The sequence below is a fragment of the Rhincodon typus genome, chromosome 16 (assembly GCF_021869965.1).
Source record: "Rhincodon typus isolate 14 chromosome 16, sRhiTyp1.1, whole genome shotgun sequence".
Lineage (NCBI taxonomy): Eukaryota > Metazoa > Chordata > Chondrichthyes > Orectolobiformes > Rhincodontidae > Rhincodon > Rhincodon typus.
Window position 1 is genome coordinate 33,208,450 of NC_063347.1, and position 16,032 is coordinate 33,224,481.

A 16,032-nucleotide genomic window follows, 5' to 3' on the forward strand; every position below is an offset into this window, starting at 1 on the left:
GCACATGAAATGATCATGTGATGTCGACGCATACTCCTCTGCGCACAGATGGAATTGTGTTATAGCCAATGCCAGTTCCCCTTTTTCGAAATAATGTTCTTCTATTCATCAATCGCATTACAGCTAATTCACGTTGGCGGAACACCCATTATAGCAGAACTGACTGCATAACAAAGGCCATGGAACAAACAAGGGGTTGGGGGGAGTGTGTTCTCCCTGTGATGGTGATGCAATTAAGGGCTAACCCAAACCGGGTTTGAACTAAAGACTGGAAAGACAATGCAGTTGTTTATAGGGAACTGCAGTAGAAAGTGAAAATGTAAACCGTGGATAGAGCAAGTCGAAGGTATGTGATGGCATAGTATGAAAATTTTATATTTGAATTAGGTTTTATTGTCACCCGTACTCAGGTACAGGGATTCAGGAATACGGTGAAAATTGTACAAAGTCACCACTCCAGGTGCCATCTTAGGTACAAAGGTACCCAGAAACAAAATCTTAGATATAAAGTAGAAACATAAAGAAAAATTCAACGTTGCAATTCTTCTTAGTAGAAAACAGAAAAATAAAGAAATAAAGTTTTAAAGTTCAGCACCACAAGTCTTTCTTTAGCCACGGGCATGCAGATGCTCCATGCTGGGAGTCCTATAAGGGCTTGGACTCCCCACGAGGTCTCACTCTCTCCCTTTGCTGGGCATGTTCTCCTCTGCGTGGGGCTCATTTTCCACCGCCAGAGCGCTGCCAGGCTCCCCAGCCGCCTCGCCGCCAACTGCCATTCTGGCTTATTAGCTGCCTCGCCATTGAACGCGACAATGCTGTAGACTGCTCGAGTTCTGCTTAGCTCACTAGATGCCTCGTCACTCTGCACCAAAATTCTGCTCCGGGCCTCAGCCACTGTCACATTATGAACCCCGATGCCATCCCCTCCACGCTGAGCTCTCTCCAGAAGGTAATTTAAAAAATAAGAAACTAAAAAACTAAAATAAAAGAAAAATTGAGAAAAGAAGAAAAAAAGAAAAATGGATGGGGTGGATGAGCCCTGGGCTCAGAGCAAAATAGTGCCAACTCCTGCTGCTGCCATCTTTATAAAATTTTTAAAAAATTTAACGGAGTCAGGTCTATATATGAGAGCAGTGAGAGATAGTGAACCTGGTAAGGAGCAAGGAGAACATAGAGTCACTGGTCATGCTGAAGGTAAGAGAGAAGGTTATGGAGAAGAAGTTCCCTGAGAGATCTGGGTTTGCCCCAAGGTGATAGTGACCATATGAATAATAAAGAGCAGTGATGGCTGTATGTAACTACATATGACAGAAACAGGAAGGTGGTTTCATCATTTGTCACAGATGAGACCTCAGAATTCTCATCTGTTTGTGTCAGCAAGAAGGCAAACTGCTGCTTTCTTGATTTTTTAGCTTCAGATAAGCCTTCAAAACAATGATAGTCTGGAGGACAGCAACAGCAGTGATCACTCTACTGATAAACACATGAGTATGGGAAGAACTCACTGTGCACATCAATTAAAGCATGTCGTTGCTGAAAGGAGGAATGAAAAATGGATAACGAAACCACATGAATGGATTTGTGATAGAATCATTCTAGTGTTCAGATTTTCCTATCAGGAAAGAGCAGCAGAAATAGGCTAATCCAGGTAACATTACCCCAGCAGGGTGTCACATTCTGTCCAATCCAGGAGGTAGCTTTACCACAGGAATATTCAGATTGATGAAATGGGCGACTCCTACACCTGAAGCACTTCTCAACTCTTCTTGTGAGAATTTGCCACTGCCCTGGATAAGATCAACTTATCTTAAGCTAATAGTACAGCTGGAAATGTGGACATAAAGTGAATCCATGGCATAATCTCAACCATGGGGCAATTCCACTATCAGTCTTGGGTATCTATGGGAGTAACCCTTTAGGGTGTCCAACACAGGAGTTAACATCACGACAGGATTGAATCTGCACTTGTGTAATTCTACTTCCACCCTTCAGTTGTAGTATTCGAGAGTTGACTACCCAATCTGCCTCCAATTCAGTTGCTTGAAATAGCTCCATAGAAGCCAGTATCCCATCACCAAGTCACCCTCAGTTTGCACATGGAGAGTCCTTGAGGCTGATCAGCTCCCTCAGAGCCAGCTGTCAGAGTGTACAGGATGATTCTCCTGTTCTTATCTTTCAGCCAGGACTCCCTGATTGGATTAGATTAACAGCCCCAGTCAGGGAACTCATATTCTAATTGTTCACCTGACTGACCTCGTGTCAAACACTACATTCCTCCCGCCGAGAATATAGGCCGGTTCTTTTTTTTGTAGCTCCTCCTGGGTCATTTTAGCACCGGGTCAAGTTCTTCCTACTGTGCCTCTGATACAGACAGCGTGAATCGTACAATAGTTCGCATCTTGCACCCAGAGCATCTCGGCAGAAATTCATTCTCTTCTTCAAGTGGCAAACGCGTTGAGACAGTGGCATCCGCTGTGTCCATCTCAGATTCTGAGGTATCTTCAACGGAGAGGAAGAACCCATGAGTTCTGGAACAGTTGGAAAGGCAGTCAAGGAGCCAGGCACATTTTGCTGTCACCCGTTTGTGAGTTTGCAGTTTTCCTAGGGTCCATGTGCTTGCTCAGGATCATCACATCTACCCGAACTTTATACATCATTGGACCTGACCATGACTATTACAAATCCAGGGCCATCCCCTTGCTTCCAACACCAAACCTCATCTCCTGAAGTAACTTGTCTGTATTGCTTTAGAGAGCTTTGCATCCGGCATTGGTGTTCGTGATGTCGTCCAGGAAGATCAGATGTAATCTGGTGTGGAGTCTTCTCCCCATTAGCAACTCTGCTGAAGATACCCCTGTAGTTGTATGTGGTGTTGTCCTATCATCACATAGGAACTGGGACAGTTTGGCATCTAGTGAAGCTATAGACTGTTTCTTTAAGCCTGCCTTCAGAATTTAGACTGCTCTTTCTGCCGGACTGTTGGATGATGGATGGTATAGAGCTGTCCTTATATGTCGAATGCCATTCAACTTTAGGAAACACTTAAATTCTCTGCTGGTCAATAATGGCCTGTTATCTGTGACCAACACTTCTGGGAGTTTGTGTACTGCAAAAGATGCAAGCAGTTTTACTGTCAGTGCTCTGATATTTGACAAGTGAACTCTGTGCTCGTCTATCCACTTTGAGTGGGCGTCCACAAAGCATTGAGCCCATGAAAGGACCGGTGTAGTCAATGTGTAACTGAGTTCAGGGTTTACCCGGCCATTCCCACAAATGTGGGGGAGCTGCTGGCAGTACGTTTTGTCTCTTTTGCACTCTGGGCACTGCCCCAGCAAATGGCTATGTCTGCATCCAATCCAGGCCACCAGACTCAACTTCTTGCCAACATCTTCATTTTGGACACCCATGGATGAATCTGGTGGAGTTCAGTCTGTATCTGGTAGTGACCTTTGCTTGGGGCAATCACACTTGCTCCCCATAATAGTACACCGTTCTATACTGTGACCTGGTCTCTTCGGGTCCAAAAAGGTTTCAATTCTGACAGTCATTTGGCTTCCCCCATCACCACCAACTGTTTCAGTTTTGCCAGACCAGATCTTTCTGTGTCCAAAGTCTGATATTGTCAGCTGTGACTGGAAGTATGTCCAGAAAATTTAAAACCATTACAGACTCTTCCTGTGGTGGTACCCACCGGTGGTGTACCTGCTAGTGGGAGGTGGCTCAATGCATTCAAGTTTGCTACTTATCCTCCAGGACCGTGTTCCAACTTGTAATTATACGCACTTAGTATTAGAGCCCACCACTGAATTCAGCTTAGAGCTTTAGGTGTAGTGTCTCTTTAAGGAATCTAGCAGGGTTTTGTGGTCCATGTTAATTACAAAATTATGTTAATAAAAGCATTGGTGGAACTTCCTGACTCCAAATATGACCACCAAACCTTCCTTCTGTATCTGGGCACATTTACGCTCTGCGTTAGCCGAAGTCCTGGATGCGTGTGCTATAGAGTTCCTCTCCATTGGGCTACCTATGAGCTAATACTATCCCAATGCCCTCTGGGGAGGCATCTCATGTCAATACCAGATCTTGCTTGGGATCATAGCATGTCAACACCTTAGAGGTTGATAGCTGTTTCTTCACTTCCCTGAAAGCCATCACTTGGCTTGGCTACATGACCATTTCCAAGGCTGACCCTTTATTAGGAATTGATGCAAAGGTGCCAGGATGGAGGCCAGGTTGTGTATGAACTTTCCATAATAATTCATCAGCCCAAGGAAAGACCTAAACTCCAGTACAGACGTGGGAACCAGGGCACCTTTGTTCGGCCTCACTTTATCTTTCAACGGGTGTAACCTGGTCTTGTTGACTTTGTAGCCTAAGTAGGTCACTTGAGATGCCTGGAACACAAAGTTTATCCTTCTAAGGTGTACACCTGACTGGGAGTAAAGTCTTAAGGACTAAATCGAAGTTCTCTGAGAGGTCCTTATTGGTCTTCCCTGTTATTAGCACGTCATCTAGATAAATGGTGACCTGAAGTAGACCTTATAAAATGTTCTTCATCATCTACTGAAAAATTACACAGGCTGACAATATCCTAAATGGCAGTCTCACATGTTCGTACAAACCCTTATGGGTACTACTTGTAGCATACGTCTAGGAATCCTCATCTCACCGCAATTGCAAGTATGCATGGCTCATGTCCAGCTTTGTGAAGGACATCTCCCCTGCCAGCATAAGTCTTCTATGTGAGGGATTGGGTATTTATCCAGCCGTGAGAAATGGTTTACTGTTAACCTGATACGGATTCCCCTGGTTCTCAAATTGCTGACTAAGAATGATAGAATTAAAAGCAGCTTGGGCTCGTAATATTCCTTAACTAAATCCATCAACTCTTGAAAGGTTTTAGTGTCTGGTGCCTCAGGGAAAGTTAGTCTCCTAATAACCGAAATAAACTGCGGGTCCATAAGCTGTTAGGAGAATTAGTCGTTGCCATTCATTTGCCCCAATGTCATTTGCCTGGAAAAAAATAATGCATTCTTTCCACATAATGGGCTCACTCTTCGATGACAGGATCAAACAAAGCAAGCTTCCCAAATAACAGCGTGGTGTCAGAAATACTTACCCCAAATCAAAGATGACTGTTGCAAGTGAATTTCTTCAGGAGCTTGCTTTTGTCTCATTGTCGTTGAAATAACTCCACAGATGCTGGTGTCCTGTCAGCAAATCCTCCTTTATTAAACATGAAAAGTCCTTGACACTGACCCAACTCCCTCAAAGCCAGCTCTCAGAGTGAACAGGATGTCTGACACTCCTGTTCTAATCTGTCAGCCACGGATGCCTGATTGGACCAGATTAACAGCCCCAATCAGAGAGCTCATTTTCTATGCAGTCTGCCTTGCTGACTTCGTTACAATCACTTCACTGCTTTTGCAAAATTCTTGGACTATGACTCTTTCTGTATTCTAAAAAATCTTACCCCCTACAAATTTTTGACTGAAAATATTAAATAGGAAAATATAAGACAAGTAATGCTGAGAATAGATGGGAGGTTGAATCTTTTCTCTTCCCTCTTCCCAACGCACAGGTTAGAACCAAACATAAAGGAGAGGCCTCATTCAGACATATGGGTCACTTAATCAAATCATATTCAGTTAAGCTTTTCTCCTTCTGCAAACCTGACGTAATTCTTCAAAGCACAATTTGAATTGAGCTGAATGACTTGTATTGATCATTCGAACAAGGTTACCAAACCAGGTGGGGAATCTGTCTTAATTTGTTCCAATGTATAAAATGCTACTTACTGCCATTGTTAATTTTTCTCTTTCTCACTGAAGAATCTTGCCCCCTGAAAATTTTTGACTGCAATCTCATTTTTCCTTCTCAACATTCCAGTTTTATGTTGTGAAAATTTGACTGAGGTTTTTATCATTTTCTTGTCACACAATAAATGACAACAACTCTTTCTGCTTTCAACTTTTTCTCACCTCACATAGAGCCATAGAGTCATACAGCACGGAAGCAGACCTTTTGGTCCAACTCGTCCATCCTGACCAGGTTTCCTAAACTGAATTAGTCCCAGTTGCCTACATATGGCCCATATCCCTCTAAACGTTTCCTAACTATGTGTCTGACCAAATGTCTCTTAAATGTTGTAACTGTACTCACTCTACCCCTTCCTTTGGCAGCTCGTTCCATACATGCACCAACCTCTGCATGAAAACATTGCCTCTCAGGTCCTGTTTAAATCTTTCCCCTCTCAACTTAAAATTATGCCCTCCAGTTTTCAACTCCGAGGACATTTGCTATTCACCTTATCACTGCCCCTCATGATTTTATAGACCTCTATCAGGTTGCCCTTCTGAAATAACTCTACAGAGGCCAGTATCCCATCACCAAGTGACCTTTATTCACATGTGGAAAGTCCTTGACACTGATCCAGCTCCCTCAGAGCCAGCTTTCAGAGTTTCAGAGCATGACACTGCTGTTTTTATCTGTCAGCCAGGGCTCTCTGATTGGACCAGGTTAATAGCCTCAACCGGCGAACTAATATTCTGTGAGGTCCACTTGGCTGACCTCATTATTATCACTGAACTCTTGACCTCCTAGGCTCTGCTTATAGTATGGAAACAGACTGTTTGGTCCAACCCAACCATGCCGAACAAGTTTCCCAACTAAACTAGTTCCACTTGCCTGCATTTGGTCTCTATCCCATATCCCTTTCCTATTCATGTACCTATCCAAAACTCTTTTAAATGTTATACCTGTGCTTGCATCTACCACTTCCTCTGGCAGCTCATTTCAACCACGCTCTGCATGAAAAAGTTGCCCATCAGGCCTCTTTTAAATCTTTCCCTTCTCACCTTAAATCTGTGCCCTCTAGTTTTGAACTCCCCCACCCTAGGGAAGAGACCTTTGCTATTCACCTTAACTATGCCCCTCATGATTTTATAATGGCAATGGTCAACCTTCTACGCTCCGGTGAAAGAAATCCCAGCCAATGCAGCCTGTCCTTATAACTCAAGCCCTCTATTCCTGGTAAAATGCTTGTAAATCTTTTCTGCACCCTTTTCAAATTCAGCGATGTTGTTCCTACAGCAGGGTGACTAGAACTATATACAGTACTCCAAAATTGGCCTCATCGAATTCTCGTACAACCATAATATGACATCCACTCCCATACTCGGTGCTCTAACCAATGAAGGCAAGCGTACCAACACCTACTTCACCACTCTGTCTACCTGTGGTGCCACTTTCAAGGAACTGTGTACCTGAATCCTTGGGTCCTTCTGTTAGACAATATTGCCCAGGACTCTACCATTAACTGTGCAAGTCATGCCTTTATTTGTCTTACCAAAATGCACCATCTTGCATTTATCTAAATTAAACTCCACCTGCCATTCCTCAGCCCACTGGTCCAGTTGATCAAGATCCCATTGTTCTCTTCAATAACCTTCTTCACTGTCCACTGTACTACCAATTTTGGTGTTATCCGCAATTTACTAACAATACCTCCTATATTCTTATCCAAATCATTTCTATAAATGACAAACAACAGTGAACCCAGCACCCATCCTTGTGGCACAACACTGTTCACAGGCCACCAGTATGAACAACAACCCTCTACCACCACACTCTTGTCTCCTACTGTCAAGCCAATTTTGTATCCAATTTGCTAACTCTCCCTGGATCCCATGTGATCTAACCTTATTAAACAGTCTACTATGTGGAGCCTTGGCAACAGCCTTGCTAAATTCCATATAGATACCCGGATCAAAGTATTCCCTTTCTATACTCCATTGTTGTTAATAAACTGATGAAACAATCTTTTTTGCAAAAGTATTATACATTTTTGGCCAAAGTGTGGAGTGCACTGTCTCTTTGAAATCCCACAACTTCATTCATCAAAATATATACATACATTTTTACTCAATTACTGAAATGCGCATTTATATGGTTTATGTATATTAGGTGCAGAATAAAACAGTTCCATCAACCAAGTTTTTTTTTAGCAAACAAGAAAATTATTGAGTCATTATAATAACAAGACTTATTAGGCAGTGATTCAAAGCTAACATGATTTGAAATACAATGTGGAGATGTTGGTATTGGACTTGGGTGGCATTTTGAAGTGTATAAGTATAAATATTTAAATCTCCTCCAATATACACATATACATACTCAAATGCATATGCATTGAAGAAAAAAAAGGAAATTTTACCTGCGGAGAGTAATTTTGGAAAAGGTCGTTTAGCCAAAATAGTTGTTACTTCTCAGAAAAGAAGAGTAAGATATGAAATGTTCCAGATTTCTTTGAGTCTGGTGTTCTTATATATATTGGTGGGTCACAAGATGCAGACTGTTGTCAATAAACACGTGATTGTCTCTGGGATCCTCAAAAGAAACAGCACCATTGCGAGACAACAAGGTGCAGGGCTGGATGAACACAGCAGGCCAAGCAGCATCATAGGAGCAGAGAGGCTGACGTTTCAGGCCTAGACCCTTCATCGGAAAAGGGGGAGGGGATGGGGGTTCTGAAATAAATCGGGAGAGAGTGGGAGGCGGATAGAAGATGGATAGTTGCAGTGGGAGAGAGATCCCTTGAGGTTTGTCCGGAGGGAGGAGGGTAACTTCTTCAGGCTCGGCATCCTTAGAAGAGGCTTCGCAGTGGGGTTAAAATTGAATCAGAGATAGTAGGAACTGCAGATGCTGGAGAATCCGAGACCCTGCACCTTGTTGTCCTGCTTGGCCTGCTGTGTTCATCCAGCCTTGCACCTTGTTGTCTCGGATTCTCCAGCATCTGCAGTTCCTACTATCTCTGATTCAATTTTAGCACCATTGCGAGGTGAAAGCAAGCAAACTGTCAGACAGAATGGCTGTTTCGCACAGGATATCGACGAGGTTTCTCAAAGACAGTTACAAAAGCTGAGCTGAGAGTCTTATTTCTTCACAGGCTACACTTGACTGAGCTCCAAAGCAATCAAATGGCCCACCGTAAACTCAGACTTGTGAGTTTAAGTAAGTCCAAACAATTATCTGACTTCCAGTAAGTGACTTTTGTTTTTAAAAAAGAAGTCCCACAGTGCTTCGGTGACCTTTTAAGAAAAAATAATTGCAGGGTATCTCCTTAACATCTCAAATGGACTAACTTTTACATCCTTCATACAATACTTTGCAAAGAAATACTAATAATGAAAGCCTCCATACAATATATATGGTCACAAATAAGAGAAACATTAGTTCCTGTCAATAACCATCCTTATTATAGATCATGTTTGTTAAATAAAAATCAGTCAGCAGATTGTTAAATTTACCTACCATTCTCCAGAAAGGCACATTGTGATGAACTCTGGAGTGCTATAATCATAAGCTCTTTGTCAGCTAATTTACATTGGTTAATAAAACAGGCCAACATATCACATGAATCACAATAACTATTTTTGTTCGTGCCTTCTATTGCAAGCTTTTTTTTCTTTCCTTTCGATGTTTTTCACTAGTCAGAATGCTCAAAACATATACCATATACAAATCTTAAAAATGAACAAATGTCAGTGGTTTAATTTGTCAAAATCGCAGAGTGGAAAATCTTGATTAATGCCTTTCATTATTGCCTTTTTTAAAATACCATGAATGATTTATTGCCATTTCAGTTACAGAAATCAGTAAAAGTCTAACAACAGGTTTGGGGGCTTTAATTCCAATGGCTTTTCAGCTTGTGCTTCTCATTTAGTCGGTCTTCAACCCAGTTTGAAAAGCAGTGCAGCTAGGTTAGTAAACGTACTGATTAGATGACTGGACCAAATTATGTGAAACTTATTGCTCTATTATCTAAATGGCTTAAAAGTCTTGCAAGTAAAGATGATCATAGTGAATTTTGTTAATATACAAAACAATACGGTGTCATATTTTCTCAACTGAGCGGGTTAAATGATTTGATAGAACATCCCTTTCTTTGTTGTGCTTATTACTTGTGCTTCCATATAGTGAAGCTAATTATGTATACACATTGGATGTTTAGTGGCATGTTAAATGCAGTGAATGTAAGGATAACACTTGTAATCTGTCATCAAAAACGTAACATTGATTTAGGCATTATAGTAATGGAATTGCACCGTAATTTACATTGGATGTGATAACCTAAGCAATAATTTGGCATTAAGAATAAATTTGTTTAAATTACTGGGTGATTTTGTGGGCCTTGATAAAGCAGTTTTATGAATCTGTTAATAGCTGGCAGTTAAACAGGAGAACTGCACCTTGGAGTGTTTTTGTTCACCAATTACCTTCCATTCCCACCTGAAGATGCTGGTGAATCGCTGGTATGGTTTCACAGCATTGCTTGCTTTCTGGTACCTTGCCAATACGACTTCATTAAACTCTGAGCTCTTTACAGAAATTGTCTGCAGCTTATAATGTACATGAAGGCATTAGAGTTGACCCACATGACAGTCGGACACAGATACTTGAGTGCCTGTTGTTTGATAGCAATCGGGATTGGAAAATCTTGGCAATATTGTCCTATTAACCTGAGACATTGAGGTCCCAAATCAACTGACTCAGCACAGTCAAGGAATTGACCCTAGGATGCTCCTGGTCGGTGTAGATCAGCTGCTTCCTTAAATAATTCTAAGCTGTTTGTGTGAGCTATGTATGATTTGCTTTTGGATTCATAAATAAAAAAAGCTGAACTAATCAAGAAAAGACAAACTGCTGAGAGACCACTGCATTGCTCTGAAACATTATGTGCACTGTACATTATGAGCCTTGACAGTCTCAAAACCATCAACAGCAGGATAATCCCTGAACAGTGATCAAAGCTGAGGGTGTCAAAAACTTCAATATATACATCAATTTTGTCCCAGTGTGATGGTGTAATCTGGTTTTTATGCATCACTGGATTTGTAACAGCGTTTCCTCCATGCTGCAATACTTCTTTATTCAATTTAATTTTAATGTACTAACTTGAACACATTACAGTCAACTTCAAATGCAGAATGTCTTAGAAAATATTGCAGCAGTTTCCTGTTTAACCAAAATATAAGCTTTAATTAGTAAAAGAAAAGTAAATCAACATTATTTTATGTCAGTTTGAATTTGTCACACCCTTAGATCTGGATAATTAATATAATTTAAGGGTCAACTTGGTCAGATTAAATGAATGCAACCAATAACCATTCAAATTTCGTGAGATTAAACCATGACTCACAAACCCTGAATTCAAAATGTCCTTGTCATACTTAAATAAAAACCGAAAGAACCGTGGATGCTGTAAATAAGAAATAAATATAAACAGAAATTGCTGGAAAAGCTCAGCAGATCTGGCAGCATCTGTGGGTTGACCTGAAGTGTTAACTCTGATTTCTCTCCAGAGATGCTGCCAGATGTGCTGAACTTTTCCAGCAATTCCAGTTTTTGGTCCTTGTTACAAATTTCATGTGAATCTATTGAAAATTTACAGATATTTTGTATCCCAGGTCGATACTTAAAAAGTCTGAACCACCTTCTGCTATATGCCAACATTATAAATGGATAGCGAGTGACAGTCCATTTACAATATTAATAATAACATAACAGAGCCTTATTAACAGCAATTTAATAGCTGCAATTAATAATAAATGATAATTTTGGAATTATGGCACTGCTTTTACCAGCACAGTGTAAAGATCCAAATGAGCACATGGACACACTTCATCCATATTTAAGTGTGTTTAACTTTCAGCTCCAGATTTAACTATCTAGTGTCTTCCTATTGGCCCAGACTTTGCAATTGGCAACAAGACAATGATGCTCACTTCGAAAGAAATTGCCAACAAAGATCTACTCATGCCTGAATTCTTCTTTCTTGGTTATTGTTTGTATCTGCCGCCAAGGCAACAGGGCTGTCATCATACCCTGTCATCAAGCAGTTAAGCATCCAATCATAGTGTAATACACTCACAGACAACAAACTATGAAGTAAAAATGTGCTAATTTTATTTCTGTTTTAATATTTTACAGAGAGCAATATAAACGTTTGGAACATAATTGCATGTAGGATTGAGGTAGAATCATAGAACACCTACAGTGTGGAAGCAGGCCATTTGGCCCTTTGAATCCACATCGACCCACTGAACAGCATCCCACCCACACCTGATAATGTATAACCCTGCATTTCCATTGGCTAATTCTCCTAACCTACATATCCCTGGACACTATGGGCAATTTATCATGGCCAATCTCCCTATCCTGCACATCTATGGAGGGTGGGAGGAAACTGGAGCACCCGGAGGAAACCTACGCAAACGCAGAGAGAACATGCAACTTCCACAGAGACAGTTGCCTGAGGGTGGAATCAAACCCAGGTCCCTGGTGCTGTGAGGCAGCAATGCTAACCACTGAGCCACCGTGCTGCCCCTGATCACCCAGACCCACCCTATCCCCTGTCCTTGAATCTATCCCCAGGCTGTTCTTGAATCTGATCGTGCGTATATACGATTTTTGAAGAATGAAAGGTGATGTTATCAAAACTTACAAAATAGTTCAAGAGTTACACAGAATAGATGCAGATAAGATATTTCCCCTGGTTTGGGAATCTAGAACCAGGAGGGCATAATTTAAAAGTAAGGGGGATACCACGAAGATATGAGCTGAGGAGAATTTATTTCATTCATAGGTTTGTGAACCTTTGGAATTCTCTACCACAAAGAAAGATCGATCTTTAAGTATGTTTGAGGTAGTGATTGGTAGGTTTCTCATTACCAGTGCCATAGAGGGTTATGGAGATAAGTGAGTAAAAGGCATTGAAGTATTCAATCAGCCGTAATTGTACAGAATGACAGGCTGAATGGCCTACACCCCGTTCCTGTGCTGACTGTATCACCTCTAATGCAAACATATCTTTTCTTAATTATGAAGACTAAAACCTAGCACAGAATTCTAGATGTTATTTCACCAAAGACCTATGCAACTGAAGCAAGATTTCCTTATTCCTGTACTCAAAACCCTTTATAATAAAGGTCAATATGTTATTTGACTTCCTAATTGCTTGTTGTACCTACATGTTAAATTTGTGTTCCTTGTGAGAATGCATTCAAATTTCTCTGAACATCTGCATTTAGACATTTCGCATCATTTATGCATGGGAATGAATTAGAAGCTGAAGCATGATAATAAAAATTAAATGAAATTTGTAAAGATTACAATAAAAATCTATGGCTTGTTTTAGTTAGAAAAGGGAAATTTGACATTCCACGAAGATAAAATAAGTCTTTCAGGGACATTGAAATTGTTCAGTAATTTTGCACTAGTGGATTTTGGGCTGGAAACAGGAACTGGTACTTTTTCTAGGTCTTGAATGCCACCCCAGGGGTGGCAAACAACCATTGGGATTTTGGGAGGGACAGCTCCTTAATTGACCTGGAAATAGTACCCCTATCAAATTAAGGAGAGCAGTGGACTCTTGATGCCAGAGGGTGAAAGGTGATCTTTCAACTTTAGCAACCCAGTAGGTTACAGTAAGGAGTAACAATCTGAAAAGATACTGTGTTAAAGTTTCAAATAAAAATTAGAAAAAGCCAGTAGGATATGCTACCCACATGGGGGGATCCCAGCCTACCTTTTAAATTTACATCTCTCCTCCCTGTTACATGAAATCCAGAAATGTCATATGTGAATTTTCAGTCAATACTTTTAAAATCTGGAGGCTAAGAAACTATTAAAATAGCTGTTGCAATGTGTCCATTGGCAGTTAAGCTACAGGCTGTACCAAATGTTTTACAAATATCTAATTAAATATGGACATTCACAGCCATCTGAGAGATGCATGCATCTCTTTGTTTAAAGATAGACCAACACAAAAGGACTATAGAATTTTCAGACTCCATCTCCTTGCTTCGTGCTGGACAAAGGGCAGGTTGAAATTAAATTTCTCACACACAGATGATTTTTACATTGATAGAATAGAATCGTTTGACATTGACAAACTCAGCTACATTGTGATATTGCTCTCTTAATGAAAAATATTTACAGTCTATCATGCTCTGCACCTGGGGAAAGCAAGTAGGTGTGGTTGCAAGCATCCTCCTCCCAGACTGCCTCCAATACGTGAACAAATGTCCATTTTGTGGCTGGCCTTGTCCATCCCATGCAACTTGTCTCTCTGACTATTTCTGATGTGAGGTGGAAGAAAGCAATGAACCTGAAGGATGGGTGAGAAGACTTCATAAAGTCTATACTTCTTAGGTAGGCAACAAACCCCAAATAAGAAGGTAATGGACACATTTTTGCACTGAGTGGTAGGGATGCAGTTGCATGTCTTAAAATGATGTCAACATTGGATTAGCAGCTGCCATCCTTATGAGGGAAAAATGTGCCAGGCAGACATGTATATGACCGCCATCTTTACGGGGCCAAAGTTCAGCAGAATGCACAGGTGTAGCCATTCAGAGTGAGAAAGCAAGAGCAAATGGGTGTGCTGAGTCTTCTGTAACGGAGAGCTGAGAGAACTGCGGTGAATCCTACATAAAGACATCAAATTATAAAATGTGTTCAAACTTCTTTAGGCACAGATTTATATATTCCTATGATGTATTATATGTTGATCTAAAAACATGAGGTTTGATTAATTATATAGTGAATGTGATTGCTGCTTCATAATTTTTTGTTTGTTCTGAGATCATGTATTGTCAAGTTTAAAATAAGGGTCAGATCGGAAATAGTTTGGGAAGCACTGCCTTACATATTCGGTAGATCATTTATTTCCAGTTTAACAGCATTGCAAACCCCCACTTTTATTATATGCTCACATGCATTTTGTTTCTTCCACTGTTGCTGATAGATTCTTTAAAAGCTTTCAGTTCTGTTCCTGAAACTCCATCTGTTTTTCCTCCTCCAACTAAAAAAAAAGCACTTTCAACAAGCTTTCTCTCTCATCTCATAATGTTTTTCCTTCCAGCTGAGCTTCCATTTATATTGCCATTTCACTTTCCAGCATCATGGCAGGTTTATTAATGAGGCTATATATCCTTCAGTCTGTAGTAGTGAGGTTATTGATGATGAGGATAATTGTGATTGTTAGATTTAGATTCCGTTACTAATTAAACCAACAGTATGTTAGGCTTGCATTAACTATTTAGAAAGAAAATCATGTTTTATACTTTGATCCAAAGAAGCCATACAAATATTCTGCACTTTGAGGTGAGTTGTGAATGGATACAATGTTAGCATAAAATGCAATTGTATAACAGATTATTCAAATCACTAATTTATTGGGTTATTTGAAATTATCAAACTAAATTTTAAAGAGATTAACAACATCCTGAAATAGGTTTGACTTTGTGAAAGTGAAAAACCATTGCGGTAGAATTAGAGATGATGGATAATTGGACTCCCTGACATTCTAATTTGGATTAATGATGTTGATTTGTTATTTTGAAATGGAATGTAGGTATGTATGAGAAAATTAATGACCTAAATGTGCCTGTAATTTGTAATTTTTTAAAGCTGTATTTATATTTTATATTTGTAATAGTGTTCTGAATCACAGAACAATGTTATTTTTTAGTATTTGTTTATACTGTTGAGCTTTAGTGACATAGAATCCCTACAGTGTGGAAACAGGCCATTCGACCCAGCACCAACCCTCTGAAAAGCATCCGACCCAGACCTTATCCCTGTAACCTTGCATTTCATATGGCTAATCCATCTTGCCAGTACATTCCTGGACACTGTGGGCAATTTAGCATGGCCAATCCACCTAGCCTGCATATGTTTGGACTGTGGGTAGAAACCAGAGCACCCAGAGGAAACCCACGCAGACACAGGGAGAATGTGAATGTGCAACCTCCACACAGACAGTCACCCAAGACTAGAATCAAACACTGGTCCTTGGCACTATAAGGCAGTAGTGCAAACCACTGAGCCACAATGCTGTCCTTGTTATAGAGAATTTTTTTGTTTCTTATGTTCTGCTTATATCTGTCTGTCTATCCACAAACTAGGATACCTCAGTATGATCATTTCTCTGCTATCAGTTCAACAGAAATGAATTTCCTTACTTCA

The 16,032-nt window shown here is 40.4% G+C and overlaps 1 protein-coding gene across 1 annotated transcript in view; it reads left to right on the plus strand.

Annotated features, from left to right (window-relative positions):
- LOC109912514 (receptor-type tyrosine-protein phosphatase gamma-like) overlaps nt 1–16,032 on the plus strand; it is a 767,972-nt gene that overhangs the window by 431,767 nt on the left and 320,173 nt on the right. The window lies entirely within an intron of this gene.